This window comes from Lissotriton vulgaris, chromosome 10, assembly GCF_964263255.1.
Source record: "Lissotriton vulgaris chromosome 10, aLisVul1.2, whole genome shotgun sequence".
Lineage (NCBI taxonomy): Eukaryota > Metazoa > Chordata > Amphibia > Caudata > Salamandridae > Lissotriton > Lissotriton vulgaris.
In genome coordinates this window covers 316,820,622-316,842,091 of record NC_141698.1, presented here as the reverse complement: position 1 = coordinate 316,842,091, position 21,470 = coordinate 316,820,622, and positions in this window count along the sequence as shown.

Genomic DNA, 21,470 nt, shown 5'->3' with positions numbered 1-21,470 from the left:
CGCCGCCCCGAGTACTTCACAAATCTTTAAAAAACCATGCGCTTGTTCATGAGGCTTAAATGGTTTATCACCTCTTCTAGAACCCCTGCATCGACCCTCTGACGTTTCATGGAAAAATAACCATGTAACACAATACCAAGCCCTGTCAGCTGAAACCCCCAAGGAATCGTGGGGCATATTATCAAGGGGGTTTATCTCCGCTTTTTTGGCTTTAAAAGCCATGAAAGCGGAGATAAAATTATCTCCCTATTACCAAGCTGTCGCTAACACCAGTTAGTGACAGCTAAAAGGAGATAGCGACCATCTTGGGCCCCGCTTTGCATGTCAGTGATATTTATCACTAATGACATGCAAAGTGGCGTGCCAAGATGTTAGCGACTGGAAACAGTCCCTAACATCGCTACCTTCTATTACCAACTTTTGGAGATATTCGCGCTAAGCGCGAATATCTCCCAAATCTAACACCTGCCCTGAGCAGTTCTTAGCCATGTTATCCAATGGGAGGTGGATAACATGGCTAAGAGCATTAGGTCAATAATACATGAATATCGCTGACTTTTCTGCGATAATAGCAAGGTTTATCTGCGATAAAAATCGCCGATGTGCGGCGATAATTTTTGTCTCTAAACAAGTTAGAGACAAAAATTATCGCTAGTTGTTCGTAATATGCCCCCGGGTTTTTGCTTGCAGAAATCGGGAGGCGGGAGACTAGCACTGAAATCAGTAGTCACACGCCTGAATCAGGAGGGTTGGCATGTCTGAATTCTCTACAGCTGGGGCCATAAACTACATCCGCAGGGTTAGGTGATAGCCTGGGACCAGCCTGGCATCTAAAATGGCTGCCGTGCACGACAAAATTGTGGCATTCGAAAAAAAGGCCAGATGGCGCAGCCGCTGGAAGAGATGTATCAACATATATCAGCCTCCTCAGCCACCCTCAGGAAACATAGGGGATTAGGATACGTCTCCCGCACCCCCTTATACCTAGTAATTTAATTAACGAAGCACAAAATGGCGAATTCCCGTTTCGCTACCAGTTTGCGGCCCAGTTCGCGGCCCGTGAAGCGCTTCTACCGTGAAAAATCATTTTTTTTTTTATTTTCCCCACGGGACCCTTTAATAACCCCAACAACATTCCTAGGGGGTGAAGAGGGGGATACCTTGCCCCCTTTCATTAAATTCCCCCTTAGTTTTTCACCTTTTCTTCTCTCTCGATCCTACCGAGAGACAAGATGGCGGCCGCTCCGGACTGTCACGCAGCAAAAAAAAAAAAAAGCTCACGCACAGCCGCTGGAAGAGATGTATCAACATATATCAGCCTCCTCAGCCACCCTCAGGAAACATAGGGGATTAGGATACGTCTCCCGCACCCACTTATAACTAGTAATTTAATTAACGAAGCTCAAAATGGCGAATTCCCGTTTCGCTACCAGTTTGCGGCCCAGTTCGCGGCCCGTGAAGCGCTTCTACCGTGAAAAATCATTTTTTTTTTTATTTTCCCCACGGGACCCTTTAATAACCCCAACAACATTCCTAGGGGGTGAAGAGGGGGATACCTTGCCCCCTTTCATTAAATTCCCCCTTAGTTTTTCACCTTTTCTTCTCTCTCGATCCTACCGAGAGACAAGATGGCGGCCGCACCGGACTGTTTAGAATGTTGACAGACACCGGAGAGCCAATCAGCTTTCTGCGCGCAAAGTTCCGATAAGCGAAAAGTAAGCGGACCGGATCGCTGCCCAGAGCGCTGTTACAGATATATATCTTGGTTTGAACGTTAATTTCTCAAAAACTACTGGAGCACATATATTGAGACCTAGCAAAGGCACATCGGGCTAACAGTCCCTACAATTTTGCCAAGTTTCGTGCAAATCCATTCAGCCGTTCGAGCTAAAAGTGAGTCCAACCGCCCTATGGAAAAATGAATGGGAAAAACGTGTTTTGGGACCCCCCTTTTTTCTCGGCCCCCCCTTGACGAAACCCCCCCAAATTTTTAGGGGCTGCTCAGAATCAAAATGTGCCATTTTCCTGAAAATTTCAGCCGATTCTGTCCACAAACGCCAAAGTTATTAGACATAGAATTTTCAAAAGTCCCATAGAGAAAAAATTCTAACTATATATACCTACTGGCGATAGCCAGTAGGTAATATATATATATATATATATATATATATATATATATATATTCAATGAAAAAACCATAGGTTATAGACCATATATAGTTAGGAATTAGCATTTACAAAACCATATTTTACTCACACAAAACCCTTGAAATTTCATATATAGTTAGTTGCCCTAACTATATATCGCGCACCCGCAATCCACTGCTGATGATGTCACATATTACATCATTCATGACATGGTCAGTGATATCACTGATGACATCACTGATGACATCTCAAATGACATCACTGATGACATCACTGATGACATCTCAAATGACATCACTGATGACATCTCATTTGACATTACTCATCACATCACTGATGATATCATTCATGTGATAATACGATAATACGATGAAACTCTTCATCACACAAACATATACTAACACATATTTACTCTCTTATACAATCCCTGATACAAGCTCCCAATGATATATATATTATGCACAGTTATTTATATATGTCAACTCTCACATGTACTGTGTTTTACATATGTACTTACTTTGACATGTAGCACTGAGATATCCATTCACTCACCAATACAGTCATGCGCACAGTCAACCGCCCATACAGCTGTTTCCACATGAACTTTTGAACCCATACATCTAGTGAATCAACTGCTCACATATCTATGCACAGAGTCATACACCTCCCAGCCACCCACACACACACACACATCCAGTCTCCCATACAAATACTTGGGCAACCAACCAATAACCCATATAGTTACTCAAATAGCTCCTGATCAACACATGCAGCAGTTTACTGAACAACAGACATAATGATGTACAAATTAAGACAGTTTAGTCACTAACTCATGCCCTCAGTGAGACACATTTAATCACTCACTCATACAGTCAGTCATGCACCAACTAAATCCTTCATCCAGACACTTATACATCCACTCATTCTTCAATATGTAAGACATATTTTAACTTTACTGAAACATACAGTCACTGGGTGTTGTCATCAGTGATGTCATCAGTGATGTCATTTGAGAAGTCATCAGTGATGTCATCAGTGATATCACTGACCATGTCATGAATGATGTAATATGTGACATCAGCAGTGGATTGCGGGTGCGCGATATATAGTTAGGGCAACTAACTATATATGAAATTTCAATGGTTTTGTGTGAGTAAAATATGGTTTTGTAAATGCTAATTCCTAACTATATATGGTCTATAACCTATGGTTTTTTCATTGAATTTCAATGGTTTTTTAAAAGCTAATATCTGTAGCTGTAAAATGTATTTTTCTTTATATCCCAAATTATATTTTATATGTTTATGATTATTTTTTAAAAAAATATTTTTTGGGTTCGCTCCTGGTTCGCGAACCGGGAAGCTTTCCGTTAGCTCAATTTGATGCCGCGACCCGGTCCGCTAACCGGTAAACGTTCCGTTCACGCAACTACCGCATCAAAAATCAACATCGTGACGCGTCGCGGAAACGCGACATATCACGTTGTCGCGTAATGCGTCTTATGACGCGCCGCGTTAGCGCTCCCGGAAGTGCTCCGGAACGCGAACCGGAAGTGATCCGGGGCGCGGCGCGCTCCGCGTAACGTGAGCGGAACAGGTCATGTGACTTGTTTATTAAAGTTTTCATTGGTTCATTTCACTTTTGGTTTCCTAATGATGTAAGACTAGGTCATGTGACCTAAAAATAACACTTTTCATTGGTTTAGAACTATTTTTTTTCCCAAATGATGAAAGCCCCCACCTTTTTTCTCACTCTGACTTTCAACTTTGAGAAAGGAAGACCTGATCATTTGCTCTGATTAAAAAACGGCTTCAATAGTAGCTTCAGCTTCTGTACCCCCACCACCACCACCACCACCACCACCATCTCCTCATAGGAAGAGGGGACTACCTGCACAGTTTATTGGAGACACAGAGGAGGAAGAGGAACAAGAAGATGGAGAGGAAGAAGAGGGACCACGATTTGTCAAAGAGGTACCCCGGGTATCTCATCGCAAAGTTAGCTTTATCTGGCAATTTTTTTCCATTCCACCAGGAGAGAAAAAAGTCAATGCACGCCATGCTACGTGCCTTATCTGCCAAGATAAGTTATCCAGGGGCACTAATAAAAAATACAGCTATGGAAATTACACGATGCACCGACATATGCAGAGGTGGCATCCAATCAACTATAGTCGTGCAGAGATGCGTGAACTACAACAGAACCCCCCAACTTCGGTGGCCAGAACATCTACTGATATCTCTCTCACAGTTGGAGAGGCAAACGAAACAGTGCCAAACATACAAAAAAAAATTGTCCATCTGAAGCTGACATGCTTATATTGTGGCACCTTAATTTCATGCACAAACATGAGTGTGAAATTAATTAATTTGGCATTGGAGAAACACCGATGCTCCAAACGCAGCAAGTTAAAAAAATTTTTTTTGCTCCTGTTGAGCCCTTTTCAATGCCTCTTTCTGTTCTTTCCCTTTGAAAAAAAACAAAAAAAACAAAAAAGTGTTCAAAAAATACAAAAAAAACAAATAATGTTCAAAAAAGAAAAAAAAATATAAAACAACAAAAAAAAAAAAGTTCTTTTCAGAACTACCTCCCCTTTTTACAAAAATTGCTAGAAAGTGTAACACTCTGGCAAGCTGTTTTTTTTTTAGTTCGCTTTCCGGTTCGCTCGCCGGTTCGCGAACCGGGAGCTAACCCCAATTTAAAAAAAAATAAAAATAAAGGAGTAAGTACAAGAGAAGAAAACAGAGAGTGGTGTAAAAAGAAAGACAGCTATAGGGACTAAACCAGAAATGGTGTTTAATAGATTTATTTACCTAAGAAAAGAAGGAAGAGGATATAATTGTGGAAAACAAAATACATGAGGAAGTGAAAGAATCAAGCATTGAAAATGCAATAGGTTTCACAATAGAAGAGTTTGTTCGTTTGGTTTTGCAAATGGATGAGTGGCGTTGTGTGGATGAGAGGCATTGCGTGGATAATTGGCGTTGTTTGGATTATTGGTGTTGCGTGGATGAGTGGTATTGCGTGGATTAGTGGCATTGCGTGGATGAATTGCGTGTGTGAATGGCGTAGTGTGAGTGACGTTGTGTGTGTGAGTGGCGTTGTGTGTGTGAGTGGCGTTGCGTGTGTGAGTGGCGTTGCGTGTGTGAATGGCGTTGCGTGTGTGAATGGCGTTGCGTGTGTGAGTGACGTTACTGTGAGGGGGGGGAGAGGAGAAATGCACACGGCAGACAGGAGAGGGGACGAAGCGGGGACAGTAGAATGAGAAGGTAAAGCAGCCGGGGCGTTTATAGTGAAGCTAAACTTCACTTCAAAGGTGTGGGAGGAGTACGCCTGAGGAAACAGACGGCGATTTGGTAATGTGCACACGCATTTTAGGTCAATGCACTTGTGTATTGAACCAAAACCCACGGGCACAGCTCCAAATTTGCACATTTAAATAATCTTTGTTTAAAGCTCTATAGTCTGAAGCCCTAAAGTAGGTGAATGTGATTGAAATGTAATGAAAAGAGTAGAAAACATTTACCTTATAATTCTTGTTAACTTTTTCAATTCTTTTTTTCATACTTTCAATCTGTGAAAGAGAGAACAAACATTTCAAAAATATTAAAACATGTATTTAAAAATTAGAAAAGACAAGGGAAAAGGTTCAAGAACAAACAGTTTTTCAACAACTTTGACATTTACAGAAGCCTCTGCTTCTCTACGTCCCCTACACAATCCTAAAGATATATATATTAAACAAACAGTATCTTGATGCTGATGAAGTGAGGCCTATTTTGGAACATGGTGCATCTTTTGCACTGCTGATGTCTCACAATAGTGATGCAATAGCAGCGCAAAAGAGATGTAAAGCCATCATAAAATTGTGTCTAACATTTTAAATGATTGTTTCAGGATGCAAATAAGATGTGTCCTTTCAAGAGGTTTGTTTGAGGTGAGGCCTATTCAGGTTTAAAAAAAAACAGTACCCAGAAGTGCAGCACTGTAAGCATTAACTTTGACACTTACAGAAGCCTCAGTTTCTCCATATCTACCTCACATTTCTAAATGTATATCATAAGTACAAAAAGTAGAGAATTAATTATACATGTTAAATGGTTTATTTTTGCTGTTCTCAGAATGTATCAAATTTCACTAAAACAGTGACTTAAAGGTATTCATCATGTAACAGCGGGGAAAAAAACCACAATCAAAATGATTGTGTTTAAAAAACCCATACAACATAAGAAATCTGAATTCAAAACTCATAAAAATTAACTTACTTTCCATGACGTCGAAGGATGTCCTATGAATAGCTTACACTCCTTTGTGCTATTAATATTTTCAGCCCGCCACTTTCTGAAAGAAAACCTCCATCGTTTTGAAAAATATGTTACATACATGTTTCCACATGGCCAAATCATGTTAGAGCGATTTACAACTTTTGGAATTCTTGTAACCAAATCCCGTCATTTTCTATTTTCGCAACTTTCAGAAAGAAAACGTTTAAGATTACTTTCACAATCCTGGACTACTAATATCTTACTCTTCTTGCTCACTCATGTTCTACTTTTCCTATCACACTGATACTGCTTACTATGAAGCAGACTTACTTGCATCAGGTTTATATAGTTGGATTTTTAAAATGACATTTTAATCAAAATTTTGGACCAGTAATCTAGACAGCATTGCAGACTTACATTCCCTCTACTCCATGAACCTCTTGAAATTCCTCAGAGCACATCCCGAGATTCTTTCCCTAAAATTTTGGTTTTAAAAACACCAGGTAAGAATTTTTAAGGTCATACGGCAATTTTTTTTTGAAAGTTATAACAGAATCGTTGCAGAATGACCAGCCGTTTCTAGACTTTAAATAAGCTGTGTAATGTCCTGATGTTGTTGAAGGACCGTCATGATAGATTATTGCTACAGTTACAAAAGTCCTTCCTGATATTGACAACTGCGAAGCAACAACATTTTTTATTAAAGTTGTCAATTTTGTTCCATCAGGCCTACATCGTTGGAACATTAAAATGACATACTGGCCATATCTTCGTATAAATAATGTTGACATCATTTCAGATTTACATTGGCTACACTCCATGTTGTGATCAGCTGCTTTTACTAGCTTATTAAAGGACACTGATTTACTGTCTGGCAAAGTTAAATATATAAATCTTTCTGAGTCTACACTAGATGTACTTGATACCCTACAGTTCTCGCAGTCATGCTGCCATTGATAAGAAAGCCCAAACAGGTGATCTACATCTACACCCTCATCTTGCAATACATCAAGCATATACATTAAAAACTCCTGACAATCCTGCTGATTATTTTCAGAGAAGTCTGTTTGACCTGAACATTCGTCTAACAGATAACAAACTTCAGACACACTTTCTACTTTTGTTCGATCAGTGCTACATTTCTCTAACACAGAATTCAACAAACAGCATAAACTTTGTTCCGAATTGAACACAATCTGTTCTTTTAAAGTCTCTAGTGAAAAGAGAACATTAACCACTACATTTGCATAGCAGTTGACACCAGAACTGTTTTCAAATTGAAAACCGACAACATCTTCAACAGAATCCGTTTTCTTTCTGCTTACAATTTTCGGTTCATCGACTTTTGGGCTTTTTCCTACAACCTCCCTACTATTACTAATATTTCTTCGTTTCCGGCCTACCACACGTTTCTCAAACAAAGGATATTGAGGCAAATGTGGCGCATACTCTCTTCTTAACCTATTGTATTCCTTAACACAATCTAGATCCGCACAAATGTTTGTGACATCACAATCAATCAAGTACAATCCCGATAAAGTTCTAACTCGTGACAATGCCACATATGCCATACCCTCCTTGAACACAGAACTGCCAATATTCACCAATGCACTGTCTACACTTAAACCTTGCGATTTATGGATTGTCACCGCATATGCCAAGCAAACAGGAAACTGCTTACGGCGAACATATAAGTCTTTAACAAGCAGAAACCTAGCAGAACAACAAGCAATTAGCTGTACTTCCTCAATGCCATCAAATTTAATTTTTAAAAATTCAATTCCATCTCTACTTCTGTATTTCTCAAAATCAACAACATTACCCATTGATCCATTTACCAGACCTCTTTCAACATGTAAATTCCTTCTCAAAATGATTCGGCAATTTAAACACACATTCAAAGTCTTTTCAAAACCCGCTGTTTTAGATATTGTCTTCTCTAATGCATCCAATTTTGATTTCAAATTCTCAGACAAAATAATTGTTGATCCCACATGCTCTATTCTGTCAATAGCTTCCAGTTTCACAATCTCTTGCTTTTCTAAATTCAACATTTTGTTGTTGAAGATGGCACATTCTGCAAGAGTTGGCATCAAACATATTCCGGATTTCTTCTCAGTAATTTTCTGAAAAATATTCTCAGGCACAACGTCTTGTTCTGGATATAAATTTGACAGTAATCGTGCATTTAAAGCTTCTTTCCCATGCTCAGTCACTTTTCCAATTCTAACATCTTGTAGAATATTCTTGTAATCTTCATCCTTCGCCTGACGCATATTTTCATGCAGTTCAGCATAATTGAAGTTTAACCATATATTGACGTTGCCAATGCTCCCTAGGCACTTCCTGGTATCTTCATGCGTGAGTATTTTGAACACAGGTTGTCCTTTTACTGGTGTCAGCTGCAGAAGATCTCCGAAAACAATGATGTGTTTGCCACCAAATAACACATCATACTCAGTTTTAAGAACTTCTTGCATTCTCAAATGCACAAAGGCAAGCATGACATTGGAAACCATGCTTACTTCGTCAATGATAAGAAGTTTCATTTTCCTCAAGACTCTTGAAACTTCACAACAAGCATCTCCAGATAACTTGTGGTATTGTATTTTGTTGTCATGCTCCACTGGCAGCATCAGTAGACGATGCAAAGTAATACCTTTAATGTTATGTGCTGCCAGTCCAGTTGGAGCGGTAACAACACAAGACAGCGATGACTCAGTCCTTTCCTGCAAATAACAAGAAATTGCTTTAATGAGGAAACTTTTTCCAGTTCCCGCTTCTCCACTCACGTACAGTCGGACAGGCTTCAACGACGTACATGAGCACTCTTTCTTCTCATGACTTAATCCATGATCAATTTGCTTGGTAACTTCGTCATATATTTTCCTCTGCTCAACGTTGAGTTGTTTTTCCAAGTCTTCTAAGTTAACCGCATCCTCCTGAGCATGTGCCATGGCTCTTTCCACTTCATTCATAGCAGTGGCAGCTTCATTTTCGATAATAGGTCCTCCTAGTGGATCCTGACTCAATGAAACAGAACTCTGACTGTCCTGAAAACTGTCTCTGGCAATTTCGGCTGCAATCGTTGCTTCCTGCTCAATTTCCAAAGTCAACATTTCTTGATATTTGGGAAAAGCAGGACATTCTATGGTCTCCTTGGCAGCAGTGAAAGAGTCTTCGTAACACAGGAAATCTCCAAGCAGTTCCTCTTCTGCACGCCAAGGCTTGAAAAGTTGCAAAAGTGCTAAATAGAAAAACTCCTTTTTTTCTGGAGATTCGCCACTCAATTTTCGGTGGTTTACTAATTGGCATTTTCTTTGCCTGACCAGACATCCCTCACTTCCAATTACAGCATACACTCCTTTCTCAATATCTTCTTTGATGTTCCTCTTGAATATGTAATTTTGTAGAACCTCATACAAACAAACATTCTCAAGGTGACTGCTTCGATTTGGATAATATGTATCCAACATGTTGGTCTTCAAAATGTCGGTACTGTTTGGCTCCTTTTCCGCCAAATACTCAATTTCCCGCACAGGTTTCAGAACTCGATTACGCGTTGCAGCAAGACCAAGACTCGCCCAAACGATACTCCTGGATTTGGCATAAAGACTTGCTGAAGACAACCGGTCAGAACATTCGTAAGCTCCAATTTCTCGATGCGACAACATCTTCAGACTGAAACTGCACAACTTCTTACTGAGGCTCTTTTCATGGGAAATGTCCTCCCACATATCCTTCAATTCTGTCTTTTCTTTTTTGGTGATGTAAGATGTCACATACCGAGCCACAGCCATACAGTTGTCAGCCACGAACTGTATATCCATGTTAGCATTCCACATGGACAAAATCACTGGGTTGTAGTCGTTGATGTACTTGGACTCTTCGTTCCTTTTCAAATTGTATGTATTTTTGGGTGATTTCCTCGTCACATTATGTCGCAGAGAAGACATCAAACTGTTCACTCTTCCTTTAGAAATCACCGGTCGTTGAAAGTTGAAACGACATTTGGTGTAGAACTTGTCCTTGTTTCTGAATTTACGACGACAGTACTTTCCACAACGATGGCTTTGGAAACGTAGAACTTGTTCTCTTAGGCTTTTCTTCTCCGTTGCGTTCGGAACAGCACACGTAGAATACTGTTCTATGAAACTCATCACTAAGTCATCCGGATCTGTTCCAAATTTAGGTGCATCCTTGATCCACAGCAGCATATGTATATGAGGAGCACCTCTTGCTTGGTACTCCTTTCTCCAGAAGAAATCCAACACCTCTCCAAGAGGTGGATTCTTCTTATTCATGATGAAAGACATCATAGCTTCAAATCTATGATTGAAGTACCTGCATACATTGACCGGATCCAAAGAGCACAGTTCTCCGGGTGTCTTGAATTCGATGTTTTCAATGTTTCCATTTGCCTCTCGTAGAAATTCAAGTAAGTCTTCCCAGCCATACTCGGCACAGCTCAGAGTGAGGAACCATGTCGGAGTTCCTAAGTTCCTCAGCATACATTTTAAATCACCATGACGATGGTACCAGTACTCATTAGTACCACGCTGACACGCCATGAGATTAATTAGGTGAGAATCCAAAATACTGTCTTGGACATTGACTTTATGCATAAATTCACTTGCCGAGATGTTTCGCATCTGTATACCACTTTTCAAGATGTGGTTCACTGCATATGACAGTCCAGACAGATCGCTTTCAAACAGGAGATGAAACAAATAAGGAATGCATTGGCGAAACCTAGGATCTTCTGCATACAATCGTAAAGTCCGGTATTCAGACGCAGGAATTTGATGAGGTCGCTCATCATATCTTCCTCCTTGACCTGTTGGAAATAGCTGTGGGAAACACCGAGCTTCCAAACTTTCCTCCCAAACACTAATGGGACTCCCTTTGGCTTGTTTCATTTGAAACAACTCAATAGCATTCCCCATGACTTCCTTGGAATGCAAAGGATGAACACTATAATGTTCATATATTTCTTCACTTTTAGAGGCCTCTACTGTCTCAATTTGGCCAGCACACAAATCGCTATCCTCTTCATCACTTACTTCCTCTTCTGCAACATATACATTCTTATAGTACTTATTATTTTTCTTCAAATACAATGTTGCCTTTTTGACTTTCCTAACATCCACTAAATCTTGCCATATTTTCTTATTCTTTGTCGGAACCCCATTAACTAAGATAACCAGAGGTTCCTCTTCCACTTTTTCTACTCCAATTGTGTTTGTTTTTGTTCAAATCTAGAGGCAAATAAACAACTCTTCCCTTTAATCCTCTCTGTAAATCTGATGGAGGCAACTTCCCTGTCTTTGGCTCCATTCTTACAATAGCCTGAAAGGGATGGATACTTTGAATCAAAATAGATTCATAAGTATTTAAATCCTTCAATTCAGAAGGAATCTCAACCAATTCCAGATTATTATGAACCGCCCTAGCAGGCATCTGGTTTTGGTTTAATTTGTTACAACAATAAGTACACACGCGTTGATCCAATCCCAAATCAAAACAATTTTCTACCATCAAGTATGTGGCAAAATCCTTCCATTCACTATTATTTTCCCTTTCACTTTTTGCATATAAATCCACTAACTTAATCTGATTCTTGTAATAAGTGCGTCGACAACACACACAAGTGAAATTAGGCCTCTCACTTGATTTCATCTAAAACGTGGCAATTTCCTTCTGAAAATTATATGTACTGGAAACCTGTACATTATCTTCAACATTACCCTCTACTTCTGGGTCAATTTGAACATTCTCATCTTTACTTCCAAAGTAACAAAACTCAATTTCTTCACAAATATTCTTGACATCTATTTCAGAACCATGCAAAAGAGCAGCGCATAATTGTTTAAGCATAATTGCTGGACTCTTAGCATGATACAACATTCTCACTAATTTCCTCACTTTATTATGATGCACTGCTAGCATCCTGAAATGATGAAAAACACTCTGGCATACTCTCCTGGAAAGACAAGCCAGTGAATGACCACGCAAACCTGTCACTTGTCTCACTCTGCAAGGATCTAATTCTTGCAACAACTTCATTTTCTGCTTCAAACTTTTCTTATTAAATGCCCGTACAAAATCACAAAGCAAATTGATGGAATCCTGTCGCACACTGCAAATAGAACTACACTTCCAAATGTACACAGGACCTTTAGGACGTCTTTCTAAAACCTCATTACCTAACACCTCTTCTATCTCTGTTGTCACAAGTTTTTCTTTTTCAACTGGACAACCATCCTTCACTTCATAAGCTCGACCACTGGTGTCAACTGCAAACACCAAATCATTATCCTGAAAATAACTCTCCTCATTAAAAAATGCCTCACAACTTGAACTATGCATCCATTCTCCGGAAAAAACTTCACAAAAGTTACTACGATTAACTACTCTCTTCCATCTACTATTTGATTTGAAATCAGAAATTACCTTGTTTAGTGTCCTAATTCTATTGATTACCAAAATAAACAACTTTCGCTTAATTTCGAAAGCATGATCAATAATTTTCTCTACATTTTTCTTTTTCTTATAAAATGCCACTTTCTGTTGGCCTTTCTTAATATTTTTTAATAAATTAACTATTATCCTGTTGCGGAACATTCGTTTACGAATGTCCCTAAACTGTTGTTTCCTTATACTATCATGCACAGAGTTATCTCTTGCTCTAGCAGTAACATTTTTGATTGGTCTTTCCTTTCCATTTAAATTGCTTCTCTTTTTCTGGACTGAAACATTTTCTGTAGAAATACTTTTTTTACTACAAATATTTCTTATGAATGATTTCGTGGTCTTACCCGGAGCTTTCTTGGTGATTTCACAAGTTTTTTTGGGAGAGGACTGCTGCAATAATAGATGATCCTGCTGTCTTTGACGTTTTCTAGCCTTTCTAATTCGATTCTTAGTTGGCATTTTCAAATTTTGAAATGATCTGCAGTTGAATCTGTGGAAACATATAATAAAAAAGGTTATTAACCACTATTACCAAACAGTAAATGAATAACAGTCATCAAAAACTTAACACCCTACTTATTATTTAACATAGCAAATCTTTTGCACCACCACTGCGTCACAAAAGTGACGCACAGTGGTACAAAACAGGCATACACCTATCATAAATCTCTCCGTAACATTTCAAATGATTGATTCAGGATAACGATAAGGTGTGGACTTTCCAGAGGTTTCTTTAAGGTGAGGCCTACTCACGGTTGCAGAAGAGTTTTTCGCTTGTTGAAGAATACAAAGGAGATAATACATGTGAAGGCCTACCAATGAAGTAAGTCATGTCCACTTCACTCTTGAACAAAGGCCAGACCTGTTTTGAATCTGTGGTCAGACCTAAACTTCATCTGCACAATGTCATTCATAAACTTAGGAAACACTACTAATGTGATTGAAAAAAGTGGAGTTTTTTTCCTTTTTTCAGATTTACTTCACCTATGTTTCCTCATTGACTTAAAATGTCCTTAAGACACATGAAAGCGTTTTTTTAAATGCCCTTGCACCATTTTTGGGTCATTTTTAACATGGCTATGTAACTCCCATAATCAAAATCTAAATTTGCCAAGCACAGGTGGGAGCGTATTTACAAGAAAGTTGCCCCATGGAGAAAGCTTTCCATTTAAAAAGGGAAAAATAACATCATAGACACTCAAATGCCTTATAAATATGGCCCAAACAACCTATGAAGCTCTAGCAGTACATATCCAGAAATGTAATTGATTTCAAAAAATCGTTTTTAAACACAACATATAAATCAATTGTATACCTACATTCAAGAGGAAATGACTAAAAATGTCCTTAAGACACATGAAAGCGTTTTTTTGAATGCCCTTGCACCATTTTTGGGACATTTTTAACATGGCTATGTAACTCCCATAATCAAAATCTAAATTTGCCAAGCACAGGTGGGAGCGTATTTACAAGAAACTAGCCCCATGAAGAAAGCTCTTCAATTAAAATGGGAACAATAACATCAGAGACACTCAAATGCCTTATAAATATGGCCCAAACAACCTATGAAGCTCTAGCAGAACATATCCAGAAATGTAATTGTTTTCAAAAGTCGTTTTTAAACACAACGTATCTGTTTCAGCTTACATGAGAGACCATGGAATGGATTTCTACACAGAATATGCAATTACAATTTCTCAAAGAAACAAAATCTATTTGTATATCCCTTGAGACAAAGCAACATTTTAAAAACACAGCTTTCTTCATCATTTTCTCCTTAAATCATACTATTCTCTATCTAAATTAAATAAATCTTTTCTCACCTTAGCAAATACTTTTTGGGTTTCAAAACAGTCTCAGAAATACACCAAATTGTCTTCAGCAGAACAAAGATGATGCACTCCAGAGGCTGCAGCTATAGAAAGCACAGAAATGCTGATATTCATTACACATATCTCTCTTATTAGCCAATCAAAACTCTTCCCTCACTTTTTTCAAATCAAAACACTTCCCCCCTCTGCCCTCTCTGCCTTTTTTGCTTAGCAACCACCTCCTGAAAAACCTCTCATGTTTGCAAGTTCACACAACAATGTTTCAATTGAACTCTAAACTCTCAGTGCACCTGCGTATCCAGTGCAATCTTTCATTAAATGTTTTTTCCTTGACCATTCAAATTACATCTTTCAAAGAACACATCCATGCACCCTAACTTTCTGTTTTCAGAAATGGAAATGCACCAATCACTGCTAATGAATCATTAGCACTGGAAATCCACAGTTTTTTTTTCTTTACAAACTCCTACTGTTTCAACTGCCCTTTCATTACCACACTTCATCTGACTGCAGCACAACCTTCTCCCACCATGTTTAATGTCTGGATTGTTGGACATAGTTACATCTACTGGGCTCAAAGGTATGCTGAGAACAGAAATTTACCTAACCTCAATTTACAAGATGTGGAAATTAAGTGGTTGGGCCAAAGAGGATTAAAATGTCACCAATTGATACCATTGGTGAAAACCTTTATGCATTTGCCAAAATTTGACCTGTTAATTGTGCACTGTGGAGGTAATGATTTGGGCACTTTGACTGGGGTAGGTCTGGAAATGCTTTTAAAGGACACCTTTGAGCAATTAATGGCACTTTTTCCTCAAACTGCCTTGGTATATTCCAATATATGCCAAAGACAGAAATGGAGGTGGTCCAACCAATTTTGTCCACAAATTGAGAAGTCGAGGAAGCATGTAAACAAATCTGTTTCAGCTTACATGAGAGACCATGGAATGGGCTCCTTGTACAACAATAACTTGCGTTACTACATGCAAGATATCTACAGAGGAGATGGAGTTCACTTCTCAGATGAGGGCAACAGAATTTTCATTTTGAATTTAAGACTGTGCATTGGTACCTACTTATAAGTACCTAAATGTACCATAAACCCAAAAGCTCTTCTCAGAGCTACCCTACATCTGATCACTCACAATTATTATTTTTCTCTAACTTTTATCTCTAATTTTCAACAAACTACGCTCCCAGAGCGCTACCCGGTTCGCGAACCGGAAGCTAACCGCGCAAAATTTCTAAAAAAAAAAATGTTTTTTTCCCGCACATATGGTCCTCCTCAGCCACCCTCAGAAAACCTAGGGGGTCAAGATACATCTACCGTGCCCCCTTCTACCCATTCTGAACATTATTTGCCCTCCATCTTGTATCTTGATTCGACCAAAACACAAAATGGTGGACTCCTGTAACGCTGCTGGTTCGCGGACCGGGACGCATACCGGGAAGCGGTCCAATAAAAAAGGTGGGAAAGTAATTCACAGAAAAACGACTGGAGACACTCTCACCAAATATAGATTAGCTCATACAACATAACAATCCCTTTCATTTTCACAAATTTGATTGAAATTCCATTTAGCCATGTAGCCTGTAGACCTCTCTAAATACCGTGAGGTAAATTACTTCACAAAACACATCCAAAGTGTTGGAATTGACAACCAATGAAAATGTTACTTTCATTTTCTACTTTTATTACCTGACATTTGATTGGTTATATACCTGAATATATATAAAGGAAGAGAAGGAAACACAGCCATTATGACTGCTACTTCTTGTTGTACATTACAATTGAATTATCACTAAACACTTCAACTTGTTTGTAAAGGTAAGTTGTTATTTTTAAAACTGAAGTATATTGTACACTATTCATTAATATGGTAACATTTTTCTGATAGTTATACACTATCCCTCTGTAGTAGTTATAGATTTAGATAGACTTCTCTGTTATAGTTATGGATGGAGTTAGGCTTCTCTTGGTTAAATCACAGACACTTTTTTATATTCCTACTTCCACTCTGATACTATACACTGCCAAAAGATAAATTCACTGATAAAAACTGCTTATCTAAAATTAATCCCAACAGTGCCCTATCTCTACTAATATATATTTTTTTAATCCAAATTTCAGGCAAAATGGAAGGCGAACAGAAAGTTGAATTTAAAATTGTCCTGCAAGAGAGCAGCCAAGAAATCATTTATCAAAATGAAAATGAATTTATGGATGAAACTAGGGACCAGGAACTACTGCAATGTGTCCAAGCAGTAGATGACCTCCTTAAAAATGAGGACATTTTACATCCTCAGAGACTACAAAGTATATTCATTGAGAATTATGAAATTTCTGACAGTGAAATGTTAGAAAGTTTAATAAATTATGAAACACAATCACAATAAAAAAAATGCTTAAAAAATAAAGAAATTAAAAAATAATCAACAAAAACAACAAACAATTAACATACAGTATTTGAAAAGTCTATCATTCTTTTTTCCTTATAGTACGCTGCCCAGAACGCTTTCCGGTTCGCGAACTGGGTGCTCCCCACGCAAAAAAAAAAAAAAAAAATTTTTTTGCCCTGCTGGGCCCTTTTAAAACCTCCACATAAAACCTAGGGGGTCAACGAGGATCTACTATGCCCCCTTATGGTAATTTCCCCCTTTGTTTTTGCCTCCTCTTGTCTCTCGATCCTACCGAGAGACAAGATGGCGGCCGCTCCAGACTGTTTAGAATGTTGACAGACACCGGAGAGCCAATCAGCTTCGCATCGCAAAGTTCCGTTACGCGAAAAGTACGCGAACCGGAGCGCTACCCGGAGCGCTGTTACAGATATATATCTTTTTTTGAACGTTAATTTCTCAAAATCCACTGGAGCACATATATTGAGACCTAGCAAAGGCACATCGGGCTAACAGTCCCTACAATTTTGCCAAGTTTCGTGCAAATCCATTCAGCCATTCGAGCTAAAAGTGAGGCCAACCGCCCTATGGAAAAATGAATGGGAAAAACGCGTTTTGGGACCCCCCTTTTTACTCGGCCCCCACTTGACGACCCCCCCCAAATTTTCAGGGGCTGCTCAGAAACAAAATGTGCCATTTTCCTGAAAATTTCAGCCAATTCCGTCCACAAACGCCAAAGTTATTAGACATAGAATTTTCAAAAATCCCATAGGGAAAAAATCCTAACTATATATACCTACTGGCGACCGCCAGTAGGTAATATATATATATATATATATATATATATATATATATATATATATATATTACCTACTGGCGTCTCGCCAGTAGGTATATATAGTTAGGATTAATTCCCTATGGGATTTCTGAAAATTCTATGCCTAATAACTTTGGCGTTTGAGGACGGAATCGGCTGAAATTTTCAGGAAAATGGCACATTTTGTTTCTGAGCAGCCCCTGAAAATTTGGTGGAGTTTCGTCAAGGGGGGGCTGAGAAAAAAGGGGGGTCCCAAAACGCGTTTTTTCCATTCATTTTTCCATAGGGCGGTTGGACTCACTTTTAGCTCGAACGGCTGAATGGATTTGCACGAAACTTGGCAAAATTGTAGGGACTGTTAGCCCGATGTGCCTTTGCTAGGTCTCAATATATGTGCTCCAGTAGTTTTTGAGAAATTAACGTTCAAACCAAGATATATATCTGTAACAGCGCTCTGGGCAGCGATCCGGTCCGCTTACTTTTCGCGAAACGGAACTTTGCGCGCAGAAAGCTGATTGGCTCTCCGGTGTCTGTCAACATTCTAAACAGTCCGGAGCGGCCGCCATCTTATCTCTCGGTAGGATCGAAAGAGAAGAAGAGGTGAAAAACGAAGGAGGAATTTAATGAAAGGGTGCAAGGTATACCCCTCTTGACCCCCTAGGATTGCTGTTGGGGTTATTAAAGGGTCCCGTGGGGAAAATAAAAAAAAATGATTTTTCACGGTAGAAGCGTTTCCCGGGCCGCGAACTGGGCCGCAAACTGGTAGCGAAACGGGAATTCGCCATTTTGTGCTTCGTTTTAATTGTTTAGAGACAAAAATTATCGCCGCACATCGGCCACAATGCATGAATATCGTTGAAAAGTCAGCGATATTCATGCATTATCCAGCAAATGCTCTTAGCCATGTTATCCACCTTCCATTGGATAACAGAAAGCTGATTGGCTCTCCGGTGTCTGTCAACATTCTAAATAGTCCGGAGCGGCCGCCATCTTATCTCTCGGTAGGATCGAGAGAGAAGAAGAGGTGAAAAACGAAGGGGGAATTTATTGAAAGGGGGCAAGGTATACCCCTCTTGACCCCCTAGGAATGTTGTTGGGGTTATTAAAGGGTCCCGTGGGGAAAATAAAAAAAAAATTATTTTTCACGGTAGAAGCGTTTCCCGGGCCGCGAACTGGGCCGCAAACTGGTAGCGAAACGGGAATTCGCCATTTTGTGCTTCGTTTTAATTGTTTAGAGACAAAAATTATCGCCGCACATCGGCCACAATGCATGAATATCGCTGAAAAGTCAGCGATATTCATGCATTATCCAGCAAATGCTCTTAGCCATGTTATCCACCTTCCATTGGATAACATGGCTAAAAACCGCTCTGTGCGTGAGCTTTTTTATTTTTTTTTTATTTTTTTGCTGCGTGACGTTTGTTAACGTTCGATTCGATGGAAATCAGGAAGTGTTGAACACCATTTTGTCACTGCGAGTAAATATTTTGTTATAAATGAATCCTTATTGATAAACATTGTCTGCGCCATCTTGCGTTTTTGTCCAATGCCACAATTTTGTCGTGCACGGCAGCCATTTTAGATGCCTTTACCAGGGCCACTCTCTGCACGCCGTCGATTCTCAGCATGGCTCCCCACCCTCGCACGCATCTCCCCCACGCAATGGTCACCCCCGCTCTCTCTCTCATGCATGGGCCATATACTTCCCCCATCTTCTCTGAGAATCACACCCTGTGCCCGTTCAACACCTCCCTTTCACCCTATTCACTACCGCACCCTCTGACACTTCTCTTCCTCTGTGTCCGATTGTCCAGGCCGGACCTAGGCTATCACCTAGCCCTGCGGATGTAGTGTATGGCTCCAGCTGTAGAGTATCCAGACATGCCAACCCTCCCGATTCAGGTGTGAGACTACTGATTTCAGTGCTAGTCTTTCGTTTCCCGATTCCTGCAAGGAAAAACCCGGGGGCATATTTCCAACAACTAGTGGTAATTTTTGTCTCTAACTTGTTTAGAGACAATAATTATCGCCGCACTTCGGCGAATTTTATCGCACATAAACCTTGCTATTAGCAAGGTTTATCGCAAATGCGATAAAAAACGGCCGCAATGCATGAATATCGCTGAAAAGTCAGCGATATTCATGCATTAGTCAGCAAATGCTCTTAGCCATGTTATCCACTTCCCATTGAACAAGCGCATGGTCTTTTAAAGATTTGTGAAGTACTCGGGGCGGGGGGGCACTGGCAGCAATTTGCAGGCCAGGCAGTGTTCAACACGTGCATCACCCTTTCTCTGCCTGCTATTGCGCTCCATGTTTCGGAAAGGTAAGAAAATGAACGTGCATTTGAGTTTGAAATGTCCGATCTTGTAGCAGTACACTTGCAAAGCCCACACATGACAATAACCCGATTCAAGGCCCCATTCACCCGATTTTTTAAAAAAATATAGTACTCCAAGACAGTTACATTTTAAAACTTTATTAATATTTAAATATAACGAACGCAACAAAAACTGTAAATATATTTAACCATTTTTTGAAATTAACCAGAACTATAACGATAACAACAACAACAACAATAATATAACTTTTATGCCTAAATTACGCAAACATTTAGCTAATCTGCTAAAGGGGGGAGTCGCCATTTCTTTACAATAATCAATAATGAAAAATCCACATCAATAGGGTTGCCCGTTTTGTCGATGCAGCACTATAGTGCAATATACACAGCACCTGGGGTGTCAAGAGTGAACAGGTCTTTCTTTGTTCCTTAAGATGTTATCTGTGTCAACCTCTTCCGAGAATGCTGATGCGTTAGGGATTTCCTTGTGACAGCTGCTTCATAGACAGACGATATCTTTGTTAAGTCATTAGTGTTAAGTGTGTCTGAAACTACAGTGCCCTTCTGTTTTACTTTCCACAGACACTACAGAGTTTTGTGTGTTGTTCTTCTGAGCGACAATTATTCCAGAGGTTTCAGGTTCACTTGTTTTGTTCTGCAGTGAGTTAACAGCTTTAGAGAGTTCATGTTTATTTGCTATGTCCTGCTGTTCGTGAACTGCTTCAGAGACGTCAGCCTCATTTTTTATGTTTCAGTAGATCCTGGACCTGCCCGGCCGCGCCCAAAATGGCGCCGGTGTAAATGGGACTCGTAACTGCTTGTTCTGTACTGGTTGCCCAACCTTGATATCACGAGATACATATGCAGTTTTGAAGCACATGGCGGAGGCTTGTCTGCTGTAGTGGGGCGCCCCTTTATCGTTTCAGTCGCCATTCCGCCCGCTTTTGCTACACTGTGCCTCATCCGCCATTCAGCTGTTTACCGCCCGCTCTTACGGCTACAGCGTCTCGCTCACCATGTAGTTGAGTTGCTCCCACTCTTGCGGTGCAGCGGTAGGCGGCTTCCACAGGACTCTTAAAATGGCGGCCGGCTCTTCGGATTTGGGCCTGGTCCAGTAAAATGGCCCTGGGACACCTTGGAACTCGGACGCTTGTCTGCCAGGGCTTGGGTTCCATTCTCGAAAGCGTCCCCTCA